This window comes from Chaetodon auriga, chromosome 3 (genome assembly GCF_051107435.1).
Source record: "Chaetodon auriga isolate fChaAug3 chromosome 3, fChaAug3.hap1, whole genome shotgun sequence".
Taxonomy (NCBI): Eukaryota; Metazoa; Chordata; class Actinopteri; order Chaetodontiformes; family Chaetodontidae; genus Chaetodon; species Chaetodon auriga.
In genome coordinates, this window is record NC_135076.1 from 4,713,148 (window position 1) to 4,734,076 (window position 20,929).

The following is a 20,929-nucleotide window of genomic DNA, read 5'->3' on the forward strand; positions in this document are numbered from 1 at the left end:
ACATTGGCCACCTGGAGCAAACATTGAGTAGTTGCATACTGGGATTACAAATGATCTGAACATTTCATGAATGGAAATTAAGGTAAGGTAATATGGTGCGGTGAACTACACCTATGATGGCTGGGAAATGAAATGAGCGGAGACACTTATAAGCCATAGAGCATCATGCAACGAGTCATTCAAGTCTTGCAAAAGTCTCTCTCTTTTAAAAGTAACTTCTTTCTAATTTGACACACTATCTGTAGAACATTGCATCTTGTTATTAATTCACTCACCGTGCATCTGGCAATTCATTCCTCATACCTTTTTTTTTTTATATAATTGTGTTTATTTGTTTTTAGTTTGCCATTTAAGTTCAATGCAGAGAACATTTTTTTTTATCTTCCTCACAAAAGATTGAGAAGGATAAAAAAAAGAATAAATAATTGACAGAAGATTGAAAATGAACAAAAACACACAAAATAATTCAAGAATGCTTAAGATTTCAATATGAAAAGATTAAATGATGTGGAGTGTCCAAAAAATATTACACAACCGCTACATAACCAGCAGGAAGATGACTTGGATCAAGTTTAGGCTTTGAGATAAGATCATTTCCACTTCAGTGTAACGTTTCATAAATAGCTTACACTATACATGGTTTTCTGCTTAAGTCAAACTTAGGAAAAAAACTGATCAGAAGTCTGTACACACACACACACACACACACACACACACACACACACATATATATATATATATATATATATATATATATATATATATATATATGTATATATATACACAGACACACACACACACACACACACACACACATATATATGTGTGTGTGTGTGTGTGTGTGTGTGTGCAGACTTCTGATCAGTTTTGATCCTAAGTTTGACATATATATATATATATATACATATATATAAATATGTGTGTGTGTGTGTGTGTGTGTGTGTGTGTGTGTATATATATATAGTAATTTTTGGGTTGTATCCACATGCACTTATTTGGGTAAAAGTGTTAGCTAAGTGAATGTATTGTATGTGTATATGTAAAATTTTGAAAATGAGTTCAGAAATGTGCCTTTGGGTTAGGGTTGAGTGGCATTGTCCAGAATGCTGTCTGCCAATATCAGCAAACATCATAAACAGTGCTTTACTACATGATGCTGTGGTGGTGCGGTTAAGACAGCAGCTGGAAAAGGAAAACTCTCACTTAAAGCATCCTGGAACATTGTGGTTGAGATAGGGAGGTGGTGGGTTGTGAAGTAGCAGGTTTTAAAGATGAAATGACAGGATGGTAATGATATTTAAAGAGCAGCATCTGAGGGATTAGGGCCAGAAGTAATAGCAGAAAGTCACTCAGAGGAATCAAGGCAACTGTGAGAGAAAAAATCCTCCTTATCAAACTTGAACAAAAGCTTAATTTGACGATATTACACTGGTGGTGCAGGGGATAGAAGCCACAATATGCCAGCATTAAGAGTATTGCTTTAAACCTGCCTCCAGTTTGTCAACACACCACATAATTTATTGACTCCAATACTTCAGTCAACCCAGACAAGTGGAGCAAAGCATTAATAATATCACTCTTACAAAATTCTGTAGCGCAAGCTGCTGTTCGGTATTTGGACGTTCTATAACATTTGGGACAAACAAGCCTGTTGACCATGAAATATTTGTAACATGATTTTCAATTTATTACTGCAGGGCCAATTCTGGCTAATTTGGTGTCGGAGGCCAGACATGCCCTGCCAACAGGAGCACAGTGAACCTGAAAACATACTCACAAGGTTGACTGCGTTGTTTAACTCACAGTATGTTAAGTGCATTAAAAAATGATTTAATAGAGTGTGATTGGGCCTTTTTGACAGCTGGTGGACATGAAACCAGGAGGTTATAAATAGATTTGGCTTTGCACATGTAGGAATTAGATGACTTACTTATCCCAGGAATCAGTCTATGAATTGTAAAAGTGTTTGTGGCCCTTTGTCACTAAGGTGAGAAAGAGGACAAAAGGACACTCAATGAGGGAAACAGGATGAAGGGGGAAGTTTAAGATGTGATTATGGTATACTATGAACCCTGGGAAACAGGATGGGTGCACTCCCCCAAATAGTCATTGTTTTAAGGGACTGATTTACCAATACCAGGTGCATGTGACAACCAGTTGTCCCTTTTGTTGCCAAACAGTTTAAAAGCCAAGACATTGTGGAGATCTGCAGAGAACACTCTGCATGGGTCTTCCCTCAATACTGCATGTATTAAAGAGACCTGATTCATCACACGGAGTCTATAATTCTTCAGAGAATTAGCAACAAGGAGAATTCCCTTACACACAGTACAGTAGAGGTCTTTGTATAATTTTGAAGTCCACTTGTTCTGGTAGAAATTCCAGCCATCACTGCATGTCTCCCAATGCTGCCCCCTGCCACTGAGATTTTGATCAGTCCTGTGTATCTGTTTTATTTAGACTATCTGTCAGACCTACTTCACTAGAAACTATGGGACCCCAGAAGTCCTCATTAGTAATAGTTACTTTATAGATGAACCAAAAACAGGTTTAAATGCCAGTTTAAATGTGAAAGAAAATAAACAGCTTCCGCTTAAGGCAGTGTGTAAGTGCAGTAGTTAGCAACTTTCTCACAAGCAGCGTTTAAGACTTTCTTGTGCATTGAAGAGTCACCTATATTTCGCAATGAATGGTGTCAGCGAGAGCAACGGCACGTTCTGTCAACCATAGAGATGTAACAATACCAAAAACTCACAATACGATAAAACCTCAATATTAAGGCCACAATACAATATTTATTGTAATATAAGAAAGAAAGAAATTACTTGAAAAAAAAGCCTTTTAATAAATGAGTGTGTACAACATTTTTTAGTTATATAAAATTTGACTGTGCTTTTGCTGTCCCCATATTGATCATAAATGAGCTTCAAGTTTGTTTTTATTATGCTATGCAACTAAATATCTGCAAAACAACTTCTGAACTCCTCAAAGACATTTGAGCCTGAGCAAAGATGACATTTTTATCAACCATGGTCCATTTAAATGCTTTCACTTTCAATACCCTTCATTTAATACATGACTTGGCTACTGCTGAATTTGGTGCTCAAATTCGAATGTTAAAAGCCATTACGAGACCAGTAAATGGGTTTTCCTATGGGGCCCTCAATCATATGCTGGCTCCCAGATGGGTCATTCATCTAAACTTTGAGAACAGTTGTCTAAACCTAGTCATTTTCCATGTTCATGCTGTGATACTTATGTCACCATAATGCCTGCCTGAACTCTGCATTTACAATAACTGCAGTATATTCTAGAGCATTGTGTTGGCATGAGAATATGGGCAGAAACATTTTGAGTTGCAGCAAAAATGATGGCCTTCAGTCCAGGGCCTGTAAGCTGAAAGACAGTTCTCCCACTAACCCTGAAGAAGTGATGGTCTGACCTTGCCCTGAGGAAGCCAATGAGAGCAAAGACTGTGTCAGTTGGAGAAATCCTCATCCATAGAGACAAGGAGATGATTCAAACCCTCTGCTTCATTTAATGCAGGGTGACCACTGACACGCTCCCTCAGTTCGATCCTCCTTTTGCCACTCAAGAGGAGCAAGTGACTGTCAGTAAGCCCCCCATCTTCAGCAAATTAAACTAATCTGGGTCAGTACTACCGATTAACTGATTCTGGAGCTTTAATTAAAGCTCTGTTCCCTATTGACAGCAGTTGTGCATGTCAATAAACGGTTAATGCAGGCAAATCTTAAATGCCTTCTGCACATGAACCATACAGTATTATTGACAGAATGAATGATGAAATTGACATTGACGGGGAAATTAGAAAATGAATGTTTTACCCAAGATTTTCAATAAAGGCTCTCCTCGAGTCATTAGTCAAAGGGGGTTTCCATTGACATGTAGATTGACATTGACTAGAGGAAGTGTTCACTCAACGGCGACAGTAATAAATGTGAGCTCACTGAAGCACAATGTTATTCAGCTCCACTGTCCAGTTGTTTTATAAAAGGCATCTGTTTTTATTTATGCTCAGACATTATAGAGATTTAAAACAGGATGAAGAGGGTGCTTAAAAATCCAAACCGTCATCTCCATAATCTCCAGCTCAGTAGGCTCCGCTGGAGTGAGAGAATGAAAATTACAGCCTGTCAGGCATCAATGACATAGAGAAATGGGAAAATGGTGGACTTTTAACAGCCTTTCGTTTTAGATACCCACAAAAAACATTCTTGCTGGTCCATTTAACACTGTGTCAGGCAAGGTCACTCCCTCTTAGTTAAGTTTGCTGGGAAATTGAACCTACATTTTCTTAACTGAAGATGAAATGGCACAATAATTTAGATGAAAGCTTAATTGGGCTTAGATTCCATAATGTAAGCATAGTAAATGCAGGTGTGCATGCCCCATAGCTATGTGGAGATTAACATCCTTTTCAACTCAGGTTTGTAAGCATGGTTTGAGCTCGTAATTCAGACAGTCTCTGAAAAGCTATTTGCTATTTTAGTGTTATTGTACCACAGAAGTGAGGAGACTCTTCCGCACTGTTTTAGCATGCAGATTTCACAGGCATTACAGATGCAATGGGTCACTGTAATTTTCTGCAAAGGTATTGTTTTCTAAAGATATCAGACTTGTTCTGATTTAATTACTTCACCAACCAATATTAGTTTTATATTACTTCTGTACTGCAGAAGTGAGGACACTTGCACACAGTCTAAGAATGCAGATTCTACAGATTTCATTTAACCCTGAAGTCATTTAATTACTTTGCAAAATAAACACTAAAACTTTATTCCCTCCACCTGAGTTCAACCCAGTGGGAACTGATATGTAGAAAATAAAGGAAAGACAGCAGCGCTTGACCAGCAAACAAATGGCCAACTGATAGCAGATAACTGTGACTGATGGCAAGTCACGTCTTGCAGTTGAAGCTCAAGGTATCGGATGTAACCAAAATGGATCTTGCTAGCAGCTCTCAGTCTCCTGTTTGGCTGCAGCACCATTGTTACAGTATAAGTTGGTTTCATAGATTGACAGGACAAACTGCTCAGCTCCAAGTGCTCTGGAGATCCTGACTTAGGTGATGAGCTTGAAATATTCAAATGATGTATTTAAAAGTGTATTTCAGCCATTTCGACTTGTTTGCTACGTGCTGTTGGACAGTAGTTGAGTGCTGACCATGCAGGGCTAAAAAATGATTCAGACTCAAACAGTTTTGGATGCACATTTATGACAGCAAGCAGTTGCATTTTGTAGTTTGGCTAATGTGACAATGATGTTGATTGATGACAGCTGATAAAAGCTAAACATGTTAAGCTGGCTGTTTACATGAATGCCCTTCATTTTCAGTTTTGGGAAGATCATGATAGCACCCCCTGGATCAAACCAGTATCATGTATCAGTATCATGTCTCCCTGCACACCTGAAATCAAGATAAATCCACAAATATTAGATGGTAAATGAACTGTATTTATATTGTGCTTTTCAAGTCTGATGACCTCTCAAAGTGCTTTTACAACACAAGTCCGCATTCACCCATTCACACACACATTCATGCAGTGGCTATGCCACCTGCTCATTACGAGCTTTATCCATTTACACACACACGATGATGCACAGGGGGCAATTCGAGGCTCAGTATCTTGCCCAAGGATACTTCTACATATAGACTGCTGAGGCCAGGGATCCAACCGCAGACCTTCTGATAAGTGGACAACTTCTCCAATAAAGAACCATTAAAGAACAGACTTATTAAAGTATATTAAAGAACTGTATATTAAATAACAGGTATATATCCTTGATAGAACAGGGTCAATTTAACCAAAGAATTTCTGGAAGTCCTATGGGGGTAATAGGGGTAATACTGGTTTGACTGAAGTAAGAAAAAATCAGTGAAGATGCAGCTAATGATTTATGAGCACTGGGTTTGGCCAGACTGAAACTAGGTTGTTTGAAATCTATATTGGAAAAAAGAAAACAAACCAGCCATGACAAATTACCTGGTAGGTCCAACACATGTTCAATTTGCGGCTTTACACATGTGAATGCAGACTAAAGCAAATGTTTGTGCACTCAGATGTATTGTAACCCACAGGCAGTATTTTGGAAAGCACCTTTTTCTAATGCATTCGTCCATTACTTGATTGTGTCAAGCTCCACTCATGTCAAAGTAACAAAAAATACATTTTTCAATTGAAATGGCAAAACCACATTGTCATTCCCCTTCCTCAAACTGTCAAAGCATTAAATTGAAAGTCAGGATGTCAAAATGCTCATAAAAATAACCATTTAGTATCACCCACTGTGGGGAACTTAATGCAAGGTCAGAAGTTATTTTAAAGCTATTTTTATTAAATTGCTGTGACTGAAACATCTGTGGCTGTCATGTCATCACCAAACCTGCCAGGCTTTTCTAAAGACTTTCTATGGATGTTGACATAGGTGTAATTTCAGGGCAGATAATATGTTAATGTCACAACTAGCATGTTGCCTGGAAGTGCTCAGATCCCGATGGACAGCCACTTTAATGTACATTTTACAGTCATCTAGTGGTTCTGACATTTTTGCCATCCACACACTGAAACCGGTTGGTTTAGTTACCAAAGAGCTTAGTGAACAATTTATACCTTCAAGTTGAGGAGTTCATAGCCGATATCATCCCTTTCAGTACAAGTTATGAGTCGGACATTCGGGAAGATTTAGGGCACATACATGGCACTAACTGAAAGTTAGTGTCAACTTTTAGATGGATGAGGTCGATGTTATTGTCTGCTCTTATTTTATTGGTGACCTTTACAGCTTTTCTTATATTGATTTTGCAGTTATCTTAGTGAATGAGCTCTTAACTGAACACAGCATTGGATTTTAGAACAGGATTATCTAAAAACATCCCTCATACCTTTCCCTACACCCTGTTAATGTTTTCAGAAATGTATTGACAGGTTGATGGCATGATAGTGTCAGTACTTGATGCAATAAAACATTATAAAATAATAGTGATAATGAAACCTCCAGTAGCAGTATGACAAAAAACAACTGTAGCAGCTCTGTAAATGAATCAACTGTACCATTTCTCACTCAGATTCACTGTTTTTAACAAAATGTATGCTATCAGGATAATTTGTGACATTATCACAAAAAAAAAAATAAAATAAATAAAAAACCACGCATAGTGGCTTCCATTAAATGATGCTAAAGTTAGAATCCGTACGGCTCTTCACACAGATGTTCTCAGTTATTATGGCTAATTCAGACTTCTGCTTGAGTTTAAATTAGGCAGAGCTGTAGTGCGATAACAGGAGGTCAGCAAGCTCAATGTACCATTAAGAATTAAAAATGTGTAAGCTGTCCTGCCTCAACAGGTGCAACAAGAGAGTTAGTGGATGTCAATGAAGCGCAGTCTGCACACATCCACACAGTCCTGAGAAGAGGTCTAATCAGACAACATAAGTGAAAACACCTGTTGGATGTGTACTGATACACCGCATCATCAACTTTGTAATGGCAAATGTGATAGCTTACAGTTGCCTACATCCAACAGCTTCTGAGCCACATTAACATTCATTTGAACTCAGGTCTCTGGCCAACTGCTGAATCTAAGTGTAATACTCAGTCACCTTTTTAGCTCTGTTTTGGTATCTACCAACACTCAACAAAAATACATCAGACTTGTTAGCTTGCTAGACTGCGTACACAAGCTAGACAGACTCTTTTCATATTACACATTGTCATTTGCCTGCTGCAGCTGATAAGAGTGGTAGGACTGATCTAAACCAGTGAAGTTGCCGGCAGTGAAACCGTAACAGTGACCTGAAATATGCTAAAACGGTATAGCCGTAGAACTGAAGGGAACTGCAGAGTAGGGTAATTTGGGTTAATATGAAAAAGTTAAACTGTGCAGCTTTAAAGATGTACTGTTCTTATTCTAAAATAACTTTCATATTGCAACATGCTTGTCCTACTAAAAGCAATTTTACTTGGTAATTTTTGTTCCAAAACCACGATAAGAAACACAACAATGCACCACTTTTGTGTTGTTGTGCACTGCTGCATTCAGAACAAAGTAGAATTTATGTGGTGGCTACATTGCCCCCAATCCCCAATTAGCCCTAAAACAGGCAGGAGTGGAAAAAAAAGTTGCAAAAAATAATTTAATGTTATCACTCATCTCTTTAATTTCACATTCAACACACACACACACATATATATATTTTCAGTATGTTGGATTTTATGAGTTGTATCTCCCAGGATACGTTGCCCTATTAAGGGCAAAAATGATAAACATATTAATGTTCAATTTGATGAGGATAAATTATAAATTGTTGTATTCCTTGGTCATTTACATTACACATAGCACTTTGAAAGTTGATTCTGTTCATTTTTACCAATCCCTTTTAATCTCATAACAAAGCAACCTCATAAAAAAGTGACACAAAAACTGAACATTTCAAGATGAACATTTCAACTTTTTGTGCACTAAAGATCCCTCCATCCCTCGTAGCCTGTGATGCTACCTGGCTCCTTCAGACATGGATACTTGAGAACCAGCGTAGAAGCAACTGACTCAAGCTCATCTTTCTCGGGGTAGCCTTTAATTTCAAAAACTGCCTCTGCAATTCTATCCAAAATCTCCGTCTTCATGTCTCTTGTCACTGCAAGGCCCTTCTTAGATTTTTCGTATGTCACATTAGCCTTACACAATTTCAGTTCAACATCATCTGAAAACTTGGGGATAGGAAATGGAGAGGGCCACTCTGAGACATGCCTTAAGTTCATCTGGATAGAATCGGTCCAGCTAGGCCTGAAATCTTCAGAGTGAACACTTACTGTGTCCTGGGAAAAGACTGAACTGACTGAGGACACTGAAGCAGTGGACTGGTTAAGTGGAGATGAATCACAGTTCAACATTATATGCAGGACTGCATGCTCAGCTGGTAATTCAGATATTGCCGTCAGGTTGCATAGTGCATTTCCAAACTCTTTTGAGCCAGAACTTGTCAACAGTAAAACTTTCATAAAAGCCTGCCAGACCATGTGCACCAAGGTTATCGGCACTTACACAATATACAGTGCCCGTAACAAACTGACCCACAACTTCCACAAAAATTCCCTCTTGTTCTAGACACCTTATATCTTTAATCAATGGCTCAAAAAACTTTTCATAACCATATTGTTTGACATCCACACTTTTACCACAGAGAGCTAGCTGAATTGAACTGAGATTCGATCGGAATCTGGCTGGTAAATTTAGAACTACCCAATATACTGCAATAATCTGATGAAGTTTTCTAGAGGTGTCCAGTGGGTTACAAACTTCAAAATCATCAATATATAACGGCAAACTGATACATAAGTTTTGCTGTCCCAGTAGCTTATTGTCCTTGTACTAATACTTGCCGTCTTGAAAAGACTTAAGGTGTCCAGATAAAGCTTCTTGACTAAATACAACTTGGTCCAAAAAATCTGCCTGTCCGAATAAAGTCTCAAGTATCTTAGTGACAGATATATAAACAAAAGAGTTTTTATGAGCTGTGTTGTACAGATATTCTGTGGGTTCTACAACAGAAAAGTGCTCTTTGAAATATATATTCCTTTGGTGATCTGTAGATAGGGAACCTTTCTCCGATGTTGTTAAATGGAGTGGATTAGTTTGAACTATAGCATTAGAAATTTCTTGCAAAACAGAATCATTTACTTCAATTTCATGTTTTGAAAGGATCTCTTTGACACTGTTGAGAGTATGAATGTTAGAGAAAGAGAGCAGGTTACACAAATCCTCCACAATCTTTTCTGTTGCAGCTCGAGAAACATGCAACACTGTTTGCATACACAGAAAGAGAGAAGCCAATTTGTGTTTAAGTGTCTCACTATCCACATCCTCTACAATCTCTTCAACCTCATATGGTCTCACAACATTATAAGCTGATGTTCCTGCTTCACCATCAGATTGCTCACTTTCAGTTATCTTCAGGAACAGTTCTTGCAGTTGTTTGAAAATCCTCAAGTGTACAATTTTTATGGTTTCGACTGTGAGAATTGAAGGTTGGGCGAATGTTTGTTTTAAAGGTACACCTTAGAAAGGGACATTATACAGCTTCTCGGTTCTTTAAATGATGTCCAAGATGGTTCCAAAAAGTTTTTTCACTGCAAATCTCCTCAAAATCACACAATTCACATTGAAATGTTGAATTTTTGTGGATTTTCACTATTGAGTGTGATCTTGAGAGGTGTGATCGTAATGCTCCAGGTGTTTTAAATACACATACACAGTCTGTGTGAATGCAAGGCCAATGTGCTCCTTGTCCGTGATGAAGGCGAAAATGTTTCAGAAGAGTCTCTTGACTGAAGCTTGTGAATTTGCAAAATCTGCACTGCATGAAATCCACCCCTGAAACACAAGAGACACATAGGACACAATCAGTTTTGCTAAAAGCACTTTTGCGACAGTCCCTGTAATTTGTAAACATAAAATAACAATACAGCTCTGTTTCCCGAATTCGTGATGTTCCATGACTGGAGATCTGTGCTGAACTGATTTGGTCTGTTTGTCAGCGATTGGGCGCAGACACTTCAAATTCAGTGGCTGAGAGAAAAAAAGGGTGGAGGTTATTGTCATACTAGAAAAACGCTGTTTTTTACGCGCGTTGTGATGCACAAACCTATGGCAAGCCGTTCCTGCCAGAAATACGCCACATTGAGTCACGTTTCAACTTCATTACGGCGTAAAAAACGCCGTTTTTTCAGATTTTACGCCGTTTTTTACGCCGTAATGAAGTCCTCCAAGAACGCGCGTAAAAAACGCCGTTTTCCTAGTATGATAATAATCTCCACCCTTCTTTTCTCTCAGCCACTGAACTTGAAGCGTCTGCGCCCAATCGCTGATCAAGACAAGCAGACCAAATCAGTTCAGCACAGATCTCCTTTGTGGCATAGTTTGTCCTGACTTACCTTGTAGTTTCTCCTAGGTTAATATTTTGGGTGATAGGCAGGAACATATCCCATAAATTAACTTCGTCGTCCTCTTCCATGCATATCTATCTATCTATCTATCTATCTATCTATCTATTGGTCAAATGCTTCTATGTTATTGTTGATTTTCACTGGTTTACTCCATGACGAATGGAGTGAAGAAGTGGTACAGTGGTTAGAGCTCTGGACTTTGAAACAGAGACCTTTTAGCTTACAGGTGCGAGTGGCATTAATTACTCGAATCTTTTGTATTGTATGTATTTGTTTGGATGTAAACCCACTGACTTTGCAGCCCTGTGTTAGTAAACATGGTGGCAGAAACCTGTGTGTACTTGTACTTCCTCTCATTTCTGTCGTTGTTTAAACTCCCCTTCCATGCATTGTTAGGATATATAGACATATATTTTGGCTGCATATACATACATATACATACGTGTGTGTGTGTGTGTGTGTCTCCAGAGCTCTAACCACTGTACCACTTCACTTCATTGGCCAGGGAGTAAACCGGTGAAAATCAACAAAATCAACAACATAGAAGCATTGACCAAGAAAAATAAATAAACGATGCATGGAAGATGAATTTAAAATAACGACGAAGTTATTTTATGGGATATGTTCCTGCCTATCACCCAAAATATTAACCTACGAGAAACTACAAGGTAAGTCAGGACAAACTATGCCACAAAGGAGATCTGTGCTGAACTGATTTGGTCTGTTTGATCAGCGATTGGGCGCAGACACTTCAAGTTCAGTGGCTGAGAGAAAAGAAGGGTGGAGATTATTATCGTACTAGGAAAACGCCGTTTTTTCGCGCGTTGTGGTGCGCACAAACGCGCGTATTTTACGCGCGTTTTGATGCGCAAAACGGCGTTTTTTACGCGCGTTCTTGGAGGACTTCATTACGGCGTAAAAAGCGGCGTTCTTTTTGCGCATTACGGCGTAAAAAACGGCGTAAAATCTGAAAAAACGGCGTTTTTTACGCCGTAATGAAGTTGAAACGTGACTCAATGTGGCGTATTTCTGGCAGGAACGGCTTGCCATACAAACCGGCGTTTTTTACGCGCGTTCTTGGAGGACTTCATTAAAAAGCGGCGTTCTTTTTGCGCATTGCGCCGTAAAAAAACGCCGTAAAATCTAAAAAAAACAGCGTTTTTTACGCCATAACAAAGTTGAAACGTGACTGAAGGCGGCGTATTTCTTTCAGGAAAGGCTTGCCATACACGCAAGCCAAGCAGGGAGGGAAACTTGACGGAAGAGAGATAGAGCAAGCTGAATTACCGGGCGTCCGTCTTCTTTTCACCAAGTTTTGGCATCTTAATTTGAAATGGGAGGAGAGACGACTGACGAGGAAGGAGAAGGAGCAAATTCATGTAAGCCACCGGCACGAAAAAAACGATATACTCATTACAATCCTCACTGGGCGACACTTTCAGAGTTTGAATGGGTACAGCCGACCCAGGCAGGTAGACCATTTTCCCGCCACTTGTGTTTTGTGTCCGGCAAGAATCTCCGTAAAATATGAAGGAAAAAACGCTTTGGAAATCCATGCGAAAACAAAAAAGCATCAAGTTGTGGTATCAAACAAACAAAAACAGGCAGCCATTGCAACTTTTATGACCAAAAAAGGTTCACCAGAAGAAGACAACATTGCAGTGGCAGAGCTTACCAGTGTGTACCATGCACTGTAAAAAAGGATTTGATCAATAAGTCATGGTCACTTCTTCCTGTAATTTACTTCTACTTAACATAACGATTTATTCAACTGAATTTCTTGATTTATCAAGTTTAAAACTCAGGTTTATAAGTCAGTTCAATTGTATAAAAATTTCATGGTGCCAACATAACTTAACAGTGTGAGTTGCAAATTTCCGTGACTTCTAAACGTCGCATTATGTGGTAGAGTTGCATTAATGCGCAATGCAAATAGTCCTGGAAAATTGGTCTTAAAGCGCTGTCATTTGATACAAGACTGATAAAAAAAGGATATAGGATTTTATTAAACTGAAACAAGTGATGCACCCAGAAGCTATTGGCCATTAACAGAAGAACACCAACCGAGCATAACGACAACAGTGAAAAGACAAGCGGCGGATGGATACGTTTTGAAAGCGACTTGATGATTGACATGATTTCAACCGCGCTTTGGCAGTTTTGGTTGAGGACAGACACGATACAGACGACGTAAGGTAAGTGATTCAAATTGTTAGTTAACTGTTTATTTTCATTAACTCTCACAGAAGCACCTTCATGGCGTCTTGTTTAAGTTTCGTATGGTACCGGTGTTGTTTGTAGCGGAGTTGTCAGTAATTAGCCGTGGCCCTGGTAAAGTGTGTGTGTGGCTTAATTTGTCAGCGGTTAGCTGCTTCCCTGCTGTGTTGCTGCTGTATTGTCCGAATTGAGAGGATTTGAGGATATTCCACGTTATTAAATGAACTGCGTGTATTATTTCCCTTTCATGCAACGTTATCCACGCAGATGTTGGTTTGTGTTCAGCTCGGACTAAACCTGCCAATTTGAAAGACTTAAGTGAGTAGCGCTATATTGGCTCCTTTATTAACGTTACTCACCTTCACCTTAAATTAATGTTAATATGGTGTTTCTCACTGTGAGAAGTGCAATTTTACCGTAAAATTGTAGAGCTATCGGTTTAGTGGTGTTTGCAGTGGAATTAAGGTCCAGTTGGTGTTCTTGCAAGACACTGCAGTGATGGTAAAATAAATAAAATAAAAAATAAACTATGGTGGGCGCCTCGTTTTGTACATGTTGGTGACTTCCTCTTGTCATGAGCGAATTTAAAATCATTTCTGTTGTTGTTTTAGATATGCAATATACATCACTATTAAGTGGTGATAAAGCTAGCTGGTGGCTAATTTAGTTCATTGCACGTAATGGCGTTGACTATTTAATGGCGTCCTGTTGGGGCTGTATGCTTTATTGGCATGAATGTCAATGACATATTGCTGTAAAATGATTATTAAATTAATAGAGAAGTAAACCAATAACTTAATTAAGTACAGTTCATACAATGCTGAAAGCTTTTTTTTCTTTGTATTTGTGAAAGACTATGGAAGTGTGTGTTGAAGTTGTGAATGTGTGAGTATGCTGGTGCTGTTGGGTGTGGGTATTAACACCTGGACAGTGGAGGGGCTGGATGGTTTAGTAATGTTAATGGAAAATTTTCTCTTATGAGTTTCTAATGATTTTCTAAATTTCATGACGAAAAGTCAGCTAGGGCTGTGTAAACAAGCATGGTTGCTCAGATCATTAATCAAATTGAAGTTCATTGTTATGGGGTGCCAAATGTAAAACTTCGATAACAGTTTTCAAGCTGATATATTTTCAATGTTTAGTTCATTTTCTTCACATTTAGCTCATTTCACACACATTTGAGATATAAATTATTTAAAATTTTGGTTATATGTGAACGAAAAAGAAATGCTAAATCTAAATGCTAAATCTATATGTTAAATCTAAATGATTTAGATAGGTTTAACATTTAGATTTAACATTTCATTTTCGTTCACATGTAACCAAATTTTTTAATAATTTATGTCTCAAATGTGTGTAAAATGAGCTAAATGTGAAGAAAATGAACTAAATATTGAAAATATAAATTTGAAAACTGTAATCAAGTTTTTACATTTAGCACCCCATATATGATTACTGTTGCCATTGTGTAAAGTTAATCCTCTTTGTCAAGTTTTCAATTCATATGACTGATTAAAAGTTTGCTATAGCATGACATGTGACTATGTTCTGTGTTTCAGGTGCAGATATTTCATCCATTGAAGTTTGGTGGATGAAGTGGAGTTGTAAGTTTTGCAGTTTTGCCACTTTCAATGAGAAAATTGTGAATCATTACAAAGACAGTCATGGATGTGGAAGACGGGGTTTCAGCTGCATTTACCCAAACTGTCTAACAGTCTTTCAAACTCATGTGGAATTTGCACAACATCTAAAGGAGCACAAAAAAAGGATCCAATCCAGTCGCTAAGATTCGCTGTGAACTTTGTGCTTTTTCAGCACCAACCAACATCAATGTTGCTGAACATGCTGTGTAAAATTTCTTGTTGGATGTTTATGTGTCTGACTTTGACACATCTGTTTACTTCTGAAAGTTTTGAAGATGTTTCAATGTGTGGTGGTTTTTGGAGTTGAATCCATTCAATCAACAGCCAAAGATGTATTCATAGGAATGAAGGCTGTAAGTTGAGGCAGTTTTTCAAATAAACGTTTTATATTTGAACAGATGAGTTGCAAGTTCAGTGTTTCCCACCAATTAAAGAGACTGTGGCGGCCCTCCACAGTCTCGTTTGGGCCCGCCACAGTCTCGTCCCCACCCCCCCGCTTTCCACCCTCCTCCCCACCTAAAAAATAATAATAATAACCAGATCCGTCAGTCAGCCGATTACACAGCTGTAGCCTACTCTACTCTATAGCCCGCGAGCGAGAGCGCGCGCGTGAACACACACGCACGCGCCAACAGGTCGCGTTCATAGACGGTCCTACTGTCTGCTGCATTTGGCGCGATCCGGCGACACCGCATCCATACAGTCGATGATCCATACATGACAGCAGGCCGGAACGGCATTTCAAGATTGTGTGACTTTGCTTGGTTTACGCTTCTGCGTCGCGGCGACGGCGTACCTACGGCGTACACCCTACGCCGTTACTGAGCATTCATAGTTCTGCGTCGAGGGAACGCGTTGCTCCGCAATTCACCGCCAAGCCGCTAGGGGGGTGCGGCTGTGTCTTTGTATGGTTTCGGGGGGCTCTTGCTGCCGCGAAGAGGAGTTGTAGAGGTGGTCGTACTTGCGTACCTCCTTGATAATTCTTTCTTCGGCTTGGTCCAGTTTTTCTTGTAGCTCTCACCACAGAAACTTTGAAAATGGCGGTGTTGTTGTGCTGCGACCATAGGACCAATCACAGTCCTCGAAGTTCACGTCAATACGCGTCGACGCGACGCGTAGTCAGGATTTTTGGAGGTGCGCGTCAGGCTACGGCGTAGGGTCTGCGTAGGGGTCTGCGTCGACGGCGTAGGTACGGCGTCGCCGCGACGCAGAAGCGTAAACCACTAGCGTAAAACTTCTCTTTTGGGCAGGTATCAAGTTCGATAACGGAGCAGTGTCGGCCATGTTGCTGATCTCATTGCACCAGTCAACTTCTAACATACCAAACAGAGTCTAACTTTCCGCTATCCCTGGTGCTGATTTCCCGGTAGCTAGCTACTTGTCCGCTATTTCTCCCTCTCCCGCTCGCGCTATTTCTCTCTCTCATCCCTCTGTCGTTTGTGCTCTCTCTCTACCCGTTTATAAAAATTAACATGAAATTAATTGTTTAATATCTCTCGTCGGCGAGAAAGAAAAAGAAAAGAGGGATCCGACAGCACTGAGTCAGTGACTCTGCCACAGCCTTATCGGTGAAGAGGGGTGAGGTTATGGCTTAAAAGCTGTAGCGGAGCTGGCGGGGGGGCAGAGGGTGCGGCTGCCCCGGGCCCACGGTTATGAGGGGGCCCATCGCAAGGCTGATGCCGAAAAAACAAAAAGGGAAAGTCGGTCTCTTACTGCTGTATTTGTAAAGATATAAGTGTAAAAAAAAAAAAAAACAAAACAAAAAAAAAAAAAACGGGGAGAAAACAGTCTGAATCAGAGCGTTTCTGAAGATTAAGAGGACATGCCACCTCTCTTGCACTGTCTGGCGATCTCTCTCTCTCTCTCTCTCTCTTTTGTATGTTCTTAAGGATGATACCAACCTGTTATGTTCATATACAGCAATTTATATTACATTCAGTGGTCTCAAAATGCCCTAAAGAGATACATCAGGCTTGAAAACGTACACACACACCCAACCCCGAGGGTCAGAGACCCTGCCACCACAGTCTCCTAAAGTCCTGTGGGAAACACTGAAGTTGATTATGTGAAGTTGAAGGAAACTGGTAAACTTGCTGTCATTAGTTTAGATAAGGGATACCATTTAAAAACATAAGTCGTTTTAATTTGAAAACTTAAGTTCAGTTGCTGCCTTAAAAACACAAGTGAACATAACTTGAAATGTCAATTGGTATTAATATGGTCAAAATTATCTTAACTTAAAATTGTAAGTCTAAATTGTGTAGAACTGTATGTTTCTTTTACTAGAAAAAGCAAGTTTTCTTGAATGTAAAATGTAACATAGTAAGTTGTTTAAACTCAGAGTATCAAGTTTAAACAACAAATGACAATTGGTTAAACAACTTGTGTAACTTAACTTTGTGAGCTGAAACAAAGCATATCTTGATATTGAGTTAACTCATGCTTTTAAGGCAGCAATTGAACTTAAGTTTTTAAGTTAAACCACATTAATTATTTTTACAGTGTGGAGTGAAACACGGCCACAGCTTCTTATCAACGGATTGTGGCAATAAAGCAAGTGCGAAGATCTTTAATGATTCTACTATTGCCACAAAAATGTCATGTGGAAGAACAACAACAACACAACAAAGAGGTAAGCACAGAAATAAGGAGTCCTTCAACTGTGAACTTAGTATATTTGCACATCTGATCAAGTTTTAATCTGTATTTTTTCCATTTATACGTAATGTAGAAGATGGCAGCAGCAGGCCAAGGAGTCCATCCAGATTAAGTGCAACAGACTCAAGAACATCTGTGTTAGATAGACAACCTGAGTCAAGAAGAAAACAAAGGTACAGTAAGAGAGGCAACAGGGAGTCCTACAACTTGGTATAGCCTAGATAACTTAGTAGTCAATGTAGTATAGTTAACCTAGTATTGGCAATGCAAATATGCTCCTGTCACATCCTCCACCTCCTCTGCATATCTCTCCTGTGTTGTCTCTCTCTGTGTTCTAGTGTGTTGGCATGGCTGCTGAACTCAGATGTCTCACGGCTGGGGTGACTCATCAAAATTATCAGCTGGTGTAGGCCTACATCTACCCTGGTTTGCCTAGCAGTCAGCATTGTGTGTCTGAGACTTTGACCCTTAAACGATTAAATGTATTAACATGACTTTGTTTCTGTCTCCTATGTCTGAATTTCATGTGAATTTGGTTAGTCTGAACTGGTAATAATGCCTGAGCCCTCCGCCCCAGACATTTGGTCAAGTGTCCCTTTTTTCCACAAATCCAAGGTGGCAACCCTAATGACGACGCCTGCCTGCACCCGCGTAGCTTCCATGGGCGAGAGTTTGTTTGTTGGTCAATGTTAACATCATGTCTCCACACAAGGATAACATTAAAACCGATTAAAAAACGGATAATAAGCTAAGCTTTACCATGGCAGACGTGCAGTAAAAAAGCCAGTCTGAGATACTGTCATTTAGTGATGAAAGTCCGTATCTGAATTTCAGACGTGATTAACATTAAACAGTATCAAACATTACTTTTTGCGGGGGTCGAACGAGCTGGGCCGATGCTCTGAAATATAACCTTAGCATAGAAGTGGGTGAAGGGCTGGAAAGGCGCTTGTAGAAAACTCTAACAACACACTTAGTTAGCTTACCTGCTGGGGCAAAATGGTCGTCAGCTCCAGCTTCTGTCCACAAAATGTCCAAACACTACACTCAAACTGCAGAACAGGCGAAAATCCGTAATAGTCGAAACAATTCAGTTCACATCCAACTTTGGCCACGTCTGGTCAACTTTTCTTGGGGGGTTTTCAGTACAGAAAATGTCTACGGACCACTATCACACGGCTCAGGTCTGCTCAGGTTCAGTCGAAGGTCCGTTTGGTCTCATTCAAACTTGTTCAGACCATGTGTGCATGCGCACGTCAGTCATCTATGGGGTTTCCCACTGGTTCCCAACTTCACTCAAAAACATCTACTCAAAAGTTGATAATCTTTATTGTGCTGTTTAGAAAATCTTAGAACAACAATGAGAGAAATTTGCTGGGCAGACAAGTTTTTGTAGGTTGTAATTGGAAAGCTTTATTTCTGAGTCAGTTTAATTTGAAAACTTTGATGAAGTCAACAATTACTAGTTATTGTTTTACAGTACAGGTACGAACTTGGACCCTCACTTTCTGTGGTTCTGGACAGGCATGGCCCTGCTGGTCCTTCACCACAAATTCCACCTCATAAAAACCAGGCCACATGGACTCCTCGGCCCTCAGGATAGCTGCAGTGTCTACCAGTAACAAGACAAACATATGAAAAGTGTAAACAATCAATATGCTTTACTCTAAAGTTAACAGTATAATGGATTCAGAACTCAAATTTAAAGTTGGCCTTTCCATTCTGTAGCTTAAAAACAAGGTTCCAGAGTTTTAAGGTCAAACCCTATTATTAACCCTGTCATTTGCGAAGCTTAAAGCAACTTATGTAGAATTAAATAAATAAATAAGTAAAAAATCACTTTGGCACCCCCTAAGCAAAAGCTCAAGCAAATCTATGGCAGATACTAGCTCCTGTTGCTACAGAGCCATTTCTAACTTTATTTGTACAGTGGTATGAAAAAGTATCTGAACCTTTTGGAATTTCTCACATTTCTGCATAAAATCACCATCAAATGTGATCTGATCTTTGTCAAAATCACACAGATGAAAAAACAGTGTCTGCTTTAACTAAAACCACCCAAACATTTATAGGTTTTCATATTGTAATGAGGATAGCATGCAAACAATGACAGAAGGGGGAGGAATAAGTAACTGAACCATCACATTTAATATTTTGTGGCACCCCCTTTGGCAGCAATAACTTCAACCAGACGCTTCCTGTAGCTGCAGATCAGTTTGGCACATCGATCAGGACTAATCTTGGCCCATTCCTCTTTACAAAACTGCTGTAGTTCAGTCAGATTCCTGGGATGTCTGGCATGAATCGCTGTCTTGAGGTCATGCCACAGCATCTCAATGGGGTTCAAGTCTGGACTTTGACTTGGCCACTCCAGAACGTGTATTTTGTTCTTCTGAAACCATTCTGAAGTTGATTTACTTCTGTGTTTTGGATCATTGTCTTGTTGCAGCATCCATCCTCTTTTTAGCTTCTACTGTCTGACAGACGGCCTCAGGTTTTCCTGCAAAACATCCTGATAAACTTTTGAATTCATTTTTCCATTAATGATTGCAAGTTGTCCAGGCCCTGAGGCAGCAAAACAGCCCCAAACCATGATGCACCCTCCACCATGCTTCACGGTGGGGATGAGGTGTTGATGTTGGTGAGCTGTTCCATTTTTCCTCCACACATGACGTTGTGTGTTCCTCCCAAACAATTCAACTTTGGTTTCATCAGTCCACAGAATGTTTTGCCAAAACTTCTGTGGAGTGTCCAAGTGCCTTTTTGCGAACATCAAACGAGCAACAATGTTTTTTTTAGACAGCAGTGGCTTCCTCCGTGGAGTCCTCCCATGAACACCATTCTTGGCCATTGTTTTACATATAGTTGATGTGTGCACAGAGATATTGGACTGTGCCAGTGATTTCTGTAAGTCTTTAGCAGACACTCTAGGGTTCTTTTTTACCTCTCTGAGTATTCTGCGCTGAACTCTTGGCATCATCTTTGGTGGACGGCCACTCCTTGGGAGAGAAGCAACAGTGCCAAACTCTCTCCATTTGTAGACAACTTCTCTGACTGTCGATTGATGAACATCCAGACTTTTAGAGATGGTTTTGTATCCTTTCCCAGCTTTATACAAATCAACAATTCTTGATCGCAGGTCTTCAGACAGCTCTTTTGAGCGAACCATGGTGCACATCAGACAATGCTTCTCATCAAGACAATTCTTACCAGGTGTGTGTTTTATAGTGGGCAGGGCAGCTTTAAGCCACTCATCAGTGATTGGGCGCACACCTGACTTAAATTGTTTGGTAAAAATTGGTTTCAATTGCTCTTTAAGTCTCCTTAGGCAGAGGGTTCAGTTACTTATTCCTCCACCTTCTGTCATTGTTTGCATGCTATCCTCATTAAAATATGAAGACCTATAAATGTTTGGGTGGTTTTAGTTAAAGCAGACACTGTTTTTT

The 20,929-nt window shown here is 39.6% G+C and overlaps 1 long non-coding RNA gene across 1 annotated transcript; it reads left to right on the plus strand.

Annotated features, from left to right (window-relative positions):
* Window positions 1–12,212: 12,212 nt before the first annotated feature.
* Window positions 12,213–17,977, plus strand: LOC143315642 (uncharacterized). The gene is made up of 2 exons (XR_013076164.1): window positions 12,213–12,344; window positions 17,822–17,977. It is a non-coding gene; the product is annotated as an uncharacterized LOC143315642 (long non-coding RNA).
* Window positions 17,978–20,929: the final 2,952 nt, after the last annotated feature.